We start from the raw sequence: 8,467 nt of genomic DNA, 5'->3' as shown, positions 1-8,467 counted from the left end.
TTATAACCTGTCCTCAGAGCCCTGGTGCTCATCTCACTGCATTATAACCTGTCCTCAGAGCCCTGGTGCTCATCTCACTGCATTATAACCTGTCCTCAGAGCCCTGGTGCTCATCTCACTGCATTATAACCTGTCCTCAGAGCCCTGGTGCTCATCTCACTGCATTATAACCTGTCCTCAGAGCCCTGGAGCTCATCTCACTGCATTATAACCTGTCCTCAGAGCCCTGGAGCTCAGCTCACTGCATTATAACCTGTCCTCAGAGCCCTGGAGCTCAGCTCACTGCATTATAACCTGTCCTCAGAGCCCTGGAGCTCATCTCACTGCATTATAACCTGCGGTGCGTTGGAGCAGACTGGAGAATATATAACCTCACAGCTCACACACATTCCTGAGAAACAACAGTAAAAGCTCATGAAACTAAAGTCTCTCTAACGGGAAGCTCTGAAACCTTCAGAACAAGAAGCCTTCAGGAAGTTTCACTGCACGACAGAAAACTAAAATAGCAGCTTCACCACCACCGATCCACCAGGGGTCATGGGAAGGAGCTGCCCATTGTGGGATTGTGTGTACTTTGTGTGTATTGTGTGTGTATTGTGTGTATTGTGTGTCTTCAGATGCCCCAGCAGCTCAGTGTGGTTCCATGTACCCGTGTGAAGGTCAAGAGGTCAGCTGTGTGACCTTCAGGTTCCTCAGATTCCTCACCTGAAATCTTCTTCTCTTTTATCCTCACAACAACATTTCCTCCCTCAGAGATGTTTCAGCTTCTTTGTGTTTACGGACCTCTGCTGCCCGGGGAGACACGTCTCACTTGTCCTCTCACCTGTCCTCTCACCTGTCCTCTCACTTGTCCTCTCACCTGTCCTCTCACCTGTCCTCTCACCTGTCCTCTCACTTGTCCTCTCACCTGTCCTCTCACTTGTCCTCTCACCTGTCCTCTCACCTGTCCTCTCACTTGTCCTCTCACCTGTCTTCTCACCTGTCCTCTCACCTGTCCTCTCACTTGTTCTCTCACCTGTCCTCTCACCTGTCCTCTCACCTGTCCTCTCACTTGTCCTCTCACCTGTCCTCTCACCTGTCCTCTCACTTGTCCTCTCACCTGTCCTCTCACCTGTCCTCTCATGTGTCCTCTCACTTGTCCTCTCACCTGTCCTCTCACCTGTCCTCTCACCTGTCCTCTCACCTGTCCTCTCACTTGTCCTCTCACCTGTCCTCTCACCTGTCCTCTCACCTGTCTTCTCACCTGTCCTCTCACCTGTCCTCTCACCTGTTCTCTCACCTGTCCTCTCACCTGTCCTCTCACTTGTCCTCTCACTTGTCCTCTCACCTGTCCTCTCACCTGTCCTCTCACTTGTCCTCTCACTTGTCCTCTCACCTGTCCTCTCACTTGTCCTCTCACTTGTCCTCTCACCTGTCCTCTCACCTGTCCTCTCATCTGTCCTCTCACTTGTCCTCTCACCTGTCCTCCCACCTGTTCTCTCACTTGTCCTCTCACCTGTCCTCTCACTTGTCCTCTCACTTGTCCTCTCACCTGTCCTCTCACCTGTCCTCTCACTTGTCCTCTCACCTGTCCTCTCACCTGTCCTCTCACTTGTCCTCTCACCTGTCCTCTCACCTGTCCTCTCACCTGTCCTCTCACTTGTCCTCTCACCTGTCCTCTCACCTGTCCTCTCACCTGTCCTCTCACTTGTCCTCTCACCTGTCCCTCCTCTCACCTGTCCTCTCACTTGTCCTCTCACTTGTCCTCTCACCTGTCCTCTCACCTGTCCTCTCACCTGTCCTCTCACCTGTCCTCTCACTTGTCCTCTCACCTGTCCTCTCACTTGTCCTCTCACCTGTCCTCTCACCTGTCCTCTCACTTGTCCTCTCACCTGTTCTCTCACTTGTCCTCTCACCTGTCCTCTCACTTGTCCTCTCACTTGTCCTCTCACCTGTCCTCTCACCTGTCCTCTCACCTGTCCTCTCACTTGTCCTCTCACCTGTCCTCTCACTTGTCCTCTCACCTGTCCTCTCACCTGTCCTCTCACCTGTCTGTCTCACCTGTCCTCTCACCTGTCCTCTCACCTGTCCTCTCACTGTCCTCTCACCTTGTCCTCTCACCTGTCCTCTCACCTGTCCTCTCACTTGTCCTCTCACCTGTTCTCACCTGTCCTCTCACTTGTCCTCTCACCTGTCCTCTCACCTGTCTCTCACTTGTCCTCTCACCCTGTCCTCTCACCTGTCCTCTCACTTGTCCTCTCACCTGTCCTCTCACTGTGTCCTCTCACCTAGTCCTCTCACCTAGTCCTCTCACCTGTCCTCTCACTGTCCTCTCACCTGTCCTCTCACTTGTCCTCTCACCTGTCCTCTCACCTGTCCTCTCACGTGTCCTCTCACCTGTCCTCTCACTTGTCCTCTCACCTGTCCTCTCACCTGTCCTCTCACTTGTCCTCTCACCTGTCCTCTCACTTGTCCTCTCACCTGTCCTCTCACCTGTCCTCTCACCTGTCCTCTCACCTGTCCTCTCACTTGTCCTCTCACCTGTCCTCTCACTTGTCCTCTCACCTGTCCTCTCACTTGTCCTCTCACCTGTCCTCTCACCTGTCCTCTCACCTGTCCTCTCACCTGTCCTCTCACCTGTCCTCTCACTTGTCCTCTCACCTGTCCTCTCACCTGTCCTCTCACTTGTCCTCTCACCTGTCCTCTCACCTGTCCTCTCACCTGTCCTCTCACTTGTCCTCTCACCTGTCCTCTCACCTGTCCTCTCACTTGTCCTCTCACCTGTCCTCTCACTTGTCCTCTCACCTGTCCTCTCACCTGTCCTCTCACCTGTCCTCTCACCTGTCCTCTCACCTGTCCTCTCACTTCTCCTCTCACCTGTCCTCTCACCTGTCCTCTCACCTGTCCTCTCACCTGTCCTCTCACCTGTCCTCTCACTTGTCCTCTCACCTGTCCTCTCACCTGTCCTCTCACCTGTCCTCTCACCTGTCCTCTCACTTGTCCTCTCACCTAGTCCTCTCTCCTAGTCCTCTCACCTAGTCCTCTCTCCTAGTCCTCTATCCTAGTCCTCTCTCCTAGTCCTCTCACCTGTCCTCTCACTGTCCTCTCACTTGTCCTCTCACCTGTCCTCCCACCTGTCCTCACCTGTGTGTCTCACCTGTCCTCTCACCTGTCCTCTCACCTTGTCCTCTCACCTGTCCTCTCACCTGTCCTCTCACCTGTCCTCTCACCTGTCCTCTCACTTGTCCTCTCACCTGTCCTCTCACCTGTCCTCTCACTTGTCCTCTCACCTGTCCTCTCACCTGTCCTCTCACCTGTTCTCTCACCTGTCCTTCCACCTGTCCTCTCACCTGTCCTCTCACCTGTCCTCTCACTTGTCCTCTCACCTGTCCTCTCACCTGTCCTCTCACCTGTCCTCTCACCTGTCCTCTCACCTGTCCTCTCACCTGTCCTCTCACCTGTCCTCCCACCTGTCCTCTCACCTGTCCTCCCACCTGTCCTCTCACCTGTCCTCTCACCTGTCCTCTCACCTGTGTGTCTCACCTGTCCTCTCACCTGTCCTCTCACCTGTCCTCTCACCTGTCCTCTCACTTGTCCTCTCACTTGTCCTCTCACCTGTCCTCTCACCTGTCCTCTCACTTGTCCTCTCACCTGTCCTCTCACCTGTCCTCTCACCTGTCCTCTCACCTGTCCTCTCACTTGTCCTCTCACCTGTCCTCTCACCTGTCCTCTCACCTGTCCTCTCACTTGTCCTCTCACCTGTCCTCTCACTTGTCCTCTCACCTGTCCTCTCACTTGTCCTCTCACCTGTCCTCTCACCTGTCCTCTCACTTGTCCTCTCACTTGTCCTCTCACCTGTTCTCTCACCTGTCCTCTCACTTGTCCTCTCACCTGTCCTCTCACCTGTCCTCTCACCTGTCCTCTCACTTGTCCTCTCACCTGTCCTCTCACTTGTCCTCTCACCTGTCCTCTCACCTGTCCTCTCACTTGTCCTCTCACCTGTCCTCTCACTTGTCCTCTCACCTGTCCTCTCACCTGTCCTCTCACTTGTCCTCTCACCTGTCCTCTCACCTGTCCTCTCACTTGTCCTCTCACCTGTTCTCTCACCTGTCCTCTCACTTGTCCTCTCACCTGTCCTCTCACCTGTCCTCTCACCTGTCCTCTCACTTGTCCTCTCACCTGTCCTCTCACCTGTCCTCTCACTTGTCCTCTCACGTGTCCTCTCACTTGTCCTCTCACCTGTCCTCTCACTTGTCCTCTCACCTGTCCTCTCACTTGTCCTCTCACCTGTCCTCTCACCTGTCCTCTCACTTGTCCTCTCACCTGTCCTCTCACTTGTCCTCACCTGTCCTCTCACTTGTCCTCTCACTTGTCCTCTCACCTGTCCTCTCACCTGTCCTCTCACCTGTCCTCTCACCTGTCCTCTCACTTGTCCTCTCACCTGTCCTCTCACCTGTCCTCTCACTTGTCCTCTCACCTGTCCTCTCACCTGTCCTCTCACTTGTCCTCTCACCTGTCCTCTCCTCTCACCTGTTCTCTCACTTGTCCTCTCACCTGTCCTCTCACCTGTCCTCTCACTTGTCCTCTCACCTGTCCTCTCACTTGTCCTCTCACCTGTCCTCTCACTTGTCCTCTCACCTGTCCTCTCACCTGTCCTCTCACCTGTCCTCTCACGTGTCCTCTCACTTGTCCTCTCACCTGTCCTCTCACCTGTCCTCTCACCTGTCCTCTCACCTGTCCTCTCACCTGTTCTCTCACTTGTCCTCTCACCTGTCCTCTCACCTGTCCTCCTCACCTGTCCTCTCACTTGTCCTCTCACCTGTCCTCTCACCTTGTCCTCTCACCTGTCCTCTCCACCTGTCCTCTCACTTGTCCTCTCACCTGTCCTCTCACCTGTCCTCTCCTTGTCCTCTCACCTGTCCTCTCACTGTCCTCTCACCTGTCCTCTCCTTGTCCTCTCACCTGTTCTCTCACTTGTCCTCTCACCTGTCCTCTCACCTGTCCTCTCACCTGTCCTCTCACTTGTCCTCTCACCTGTCCTCTCACCTGTCCTCTCACCTGTCCTCTCACCTGTCCTCTCACCTGTCCTCTCACTTGTCCTCTCACTTGTCCTCTCACCTGTCCTCTCACCTGTCCTCTCACCTGTCCTCTCACCTGTCCTCTCACTTGTCCTCTCACCTGTCCTCTCACTTGTCCTCTCACCTGTCCTCTCACCTGTCCTCTCACTTGTCCTCTCACCTGTCCTCTCACTTGTCCTCTCACCTGTCCTCTCACCTGTCCTCTCACCTGTTCTCTCACCTGTCCTCTCACCTGTCCTCTCACCTGTCCTCTCACTTGTCCTCTCACTTGTCCTCTCACCTGTCCTCTCACCTGTCCTCTCACCTGTCCTCTCACCTGTCTGTCTCACCTGTCCTTCCACCTGTCCTCCCACCTGTCCTCTCACCTGTCCTCTCACTGTCCTCTCACCTGTCCTCTCACCTGTCCTCTCACCTGTCCTCTCACCTGTCCTCTCACCTGTCCTCTCACCTGTCCTCTCACTTGTCCTCTCACCTGTCCTCTCACCTGTCCTCTCACTTGTCCTCTCACCTGTCCTCTCACCTGTCCTCTCACTTGTCCTCTCACCTGTCCTCTCACTGTCCTCTCACCTGTCCTCTCACCTGTCCTCTCACCTTGTCCTCTCACCTGTCCTCTCACCTGTCCTCTCACCTGTCCTCTCACCTTGTCCTCTCACCTGTCCTCTCACCTGTCCTCTCACTTGTCCTCTCACCTGTCCTCTCACTTGTCCTCTCACCTGTCCTCTCACCTGTCCTCTCACTTGTCCTCTCACCTGTCCTCTCACCTGTCCTCTCACTTGTCCTCTCACCTGTCCTCTCACTTGTCCTCTCACCTGTCCTCTCACCTGTCCTCTCACCTGTCCTCTCACCTGTCCTCCAGTCCTCTCACCTGTCCTCTCACTTGTCCTCTCACCTGTCCTCTCACTCCTTGTCCTCTCACCTGTCCTCTCACCTGTCCTCTCACCTTGTCCTCTCACCTGTCCTCTCACTGTCCTCTCATGTCCTCTCACCTGTCCTCTCACTTGTCCTCTCACCTGTCCTCTCACCTGTCCTCTCACTTGTCCTCTCACTTGTCCTCTCACCTGTCCTCTCACTTGTCCTCTCACCTGTCCTCTCACCTGTCCTCTCACTTGTCCTCTCACTTGTCCTCTCACCTGTCCTCTCACCTGTCCTCTCACGTGTCCTCTCACCTGTCCTCTCACTTGTCCTCTCACCTGTCCTCTCACCTGCCCTCTCACTTGTCCTCTCACCTGTCCTCTCACTTGTCCTCTCACCTGTCCTCTCACTTGTCCTCTATATGAGCTCTGAGATCTACAAACATCAGCCTCCATGTTTAGAATGAGGATGCAGCGAGGCCTCCAGCGTTACCATGACGACACGGAGCAGTGACCTCACCGCCCTCTCTGGACGTCTCTCTGTATGTAGTGTGTAGTGTGCATTTAGTGTGTATTTAGTGTGTATGTCGTGTGTAGTGTGTATTCAGTGTGTATTTCTCTGCCGCTGTGTGTATTTGTGTAGGTGTTGATGCTCGTATAAAGATGGCAGCTGTGCACACAAACAAACTCCATGTTCAGACGTTTCTTCACTTCCTCCTCACTTCTTCACTTCTCTTTAGTTCCTCTTCACTTCTCTTCTGTTCCTCTCGTGTTTATTTTGAGTTCATTTTAAATTCTGTATTTTTAGTCGTCGTCTCTGAAGAAGAAAGATCCTGAAATAGAGCCTCTGACAGACGGAGTGAACACAATCTGTGTTTACGCAACACGGGCCTTTTGTTGGGTGTGTAAGGTCAGCGGCGTGTCGTCGGTGTGTGTGTGTGTGTGTGTGAGTGTGTGTGTGTGTGTGTAATCAGGCAGGAGGAAGACTCTGTCAAAGTGCAGACAGCGTATCTCCTCCTGGTCGGGGATCCACCCGTCTTCTCCGTGTGTGTGTGTGTGAGGGCGTGAAGAGACAACGATCTTCACAGAAAGTTATTTTTACCAGCAGTGAAGGAACCTTGATATCCAGATAACAGAGAATGGAAAACTGTGTCAGGGAGGACGGATCGTAGAAATGTGCAGCCGAGTGATTAGAGGCCAGAGATACGAGGAGAAAGAAAATAAATAAAATTCCTGTTTAGGCTCAATGCCAAGCTGAGAATGGGCAAAGATCAAAGCTTTAAACCCTCTCTCTCCATAGTTAATATGTACATGACTATTCTCTGGTGTTAGTGAAGTCTCTACAGAGGTGTGTAGAGGCCCATCTCCAGGGTTCTAGTGGTACATTGTGTTATCGCCTTAGAAGACTAGCGGAGGGGTAGAAAACCCTTTAAACCCTTTTTATGTGAGCGCAGCTGAAAACAGTTATGCTGCTGAGAGAAGCTATAAAACTGGCCTTCCTTTGAGCCACAAGAAGAACTACATTAATATTTACTATAAGAATCATTATTTATAACCTCGTCAACGTCTGGACTAGATTTTATATTCATTTGAGGAATTAATGTGAGTTTTTATCGAAAACACAACATTGTCTGGGTGACCCTAAACTTTTGAACGTTAGTTTACATACTGGAGGTAATCTACATAATTATATATATAAATGAGGAATCTGTCTATGTGTTGAAACTATAACCTCAATTAACCCGTCTTTTAAATTATAATCTGTCTCTGCACTGTTGCATGTTGGGGGAATATCTCCTCTCAGGAAAGTCTCCTCCATCGACTCTCACACAAAAGCAAAATAAAGATCATCTCCTGGCGTCACAAAGCGAGGCCGATAAGAGCCAAATGTTGTTGCAGAGGGTGTGAGAGCTGAGTAAGCGACCTCATGCTCACGCTGTGACACACGGCCTCTGCTTCAGGCGCTCAGGGAGAGGAACATCTGCCTCCAATTACTCCCACCCACCCGGCTATACAGGCCAATAACAGCACTTGTATTTTATGGTGTTGTTTTCTCTGCATTGCATTCAGTAACTATAGCAACGGACCCACAGGCTGGCGCTGCCTGTAGGGGTCAGAGGTCAGAGCAGAGGAAACAACAACTTCCACCAGCACGAAGTTCACCTCCATGTTCCTCTATAAGGAGCTACACAGAAACATGGAGGTGGCATCTGGAACCCAACAGGGTTCTTCAGAGTGATGCCATAGAGGAACCATTTATGGTTCCACAAAGAACCTCTCAAACCAGGGTTCTTTAGAGAACCATGTCCTTAAAGAGTTCTTCAAGGAACCTATAAAGATGTCTCAAAGAACCTTAAAGATGGTTCTTTAAGGCCCCATTTCTGGTTCCTCAAAGAACCTATAAATGTGTCTCGGAGAACCTTGAAAAAAGGGTTCTTTAAGGCCCCATTTCTGGTTCCTCACAGAACCTTTCAAACCAGGGTTCTTTAAAGAACCATGTCCTTATAGAGTTCTTCAAAGAACCTATAAAAAGGCCTCAAATGAATAAAAGGTTCTCCA

This window comes from Pseudoliparis swirei, chromosome 19 (assembly GCF_029220125.1).
Source record: "Pseudoliparis swirei isolate HS2019 ecotype Mariana Trench chromosome 19, NWPU_hadal_v1, whole genome shotgun sequence".
NCBI classification, from domain to species: domain Eukaryota; kingdom Metazoa; phylum Chordata; class Actinopteri; order Perciformes; family Liparidae; genus Pseudoliparis; species Pseudoliparis swirei.
This window is presented reverse-complemented; position numbering follows the sequence as displayed.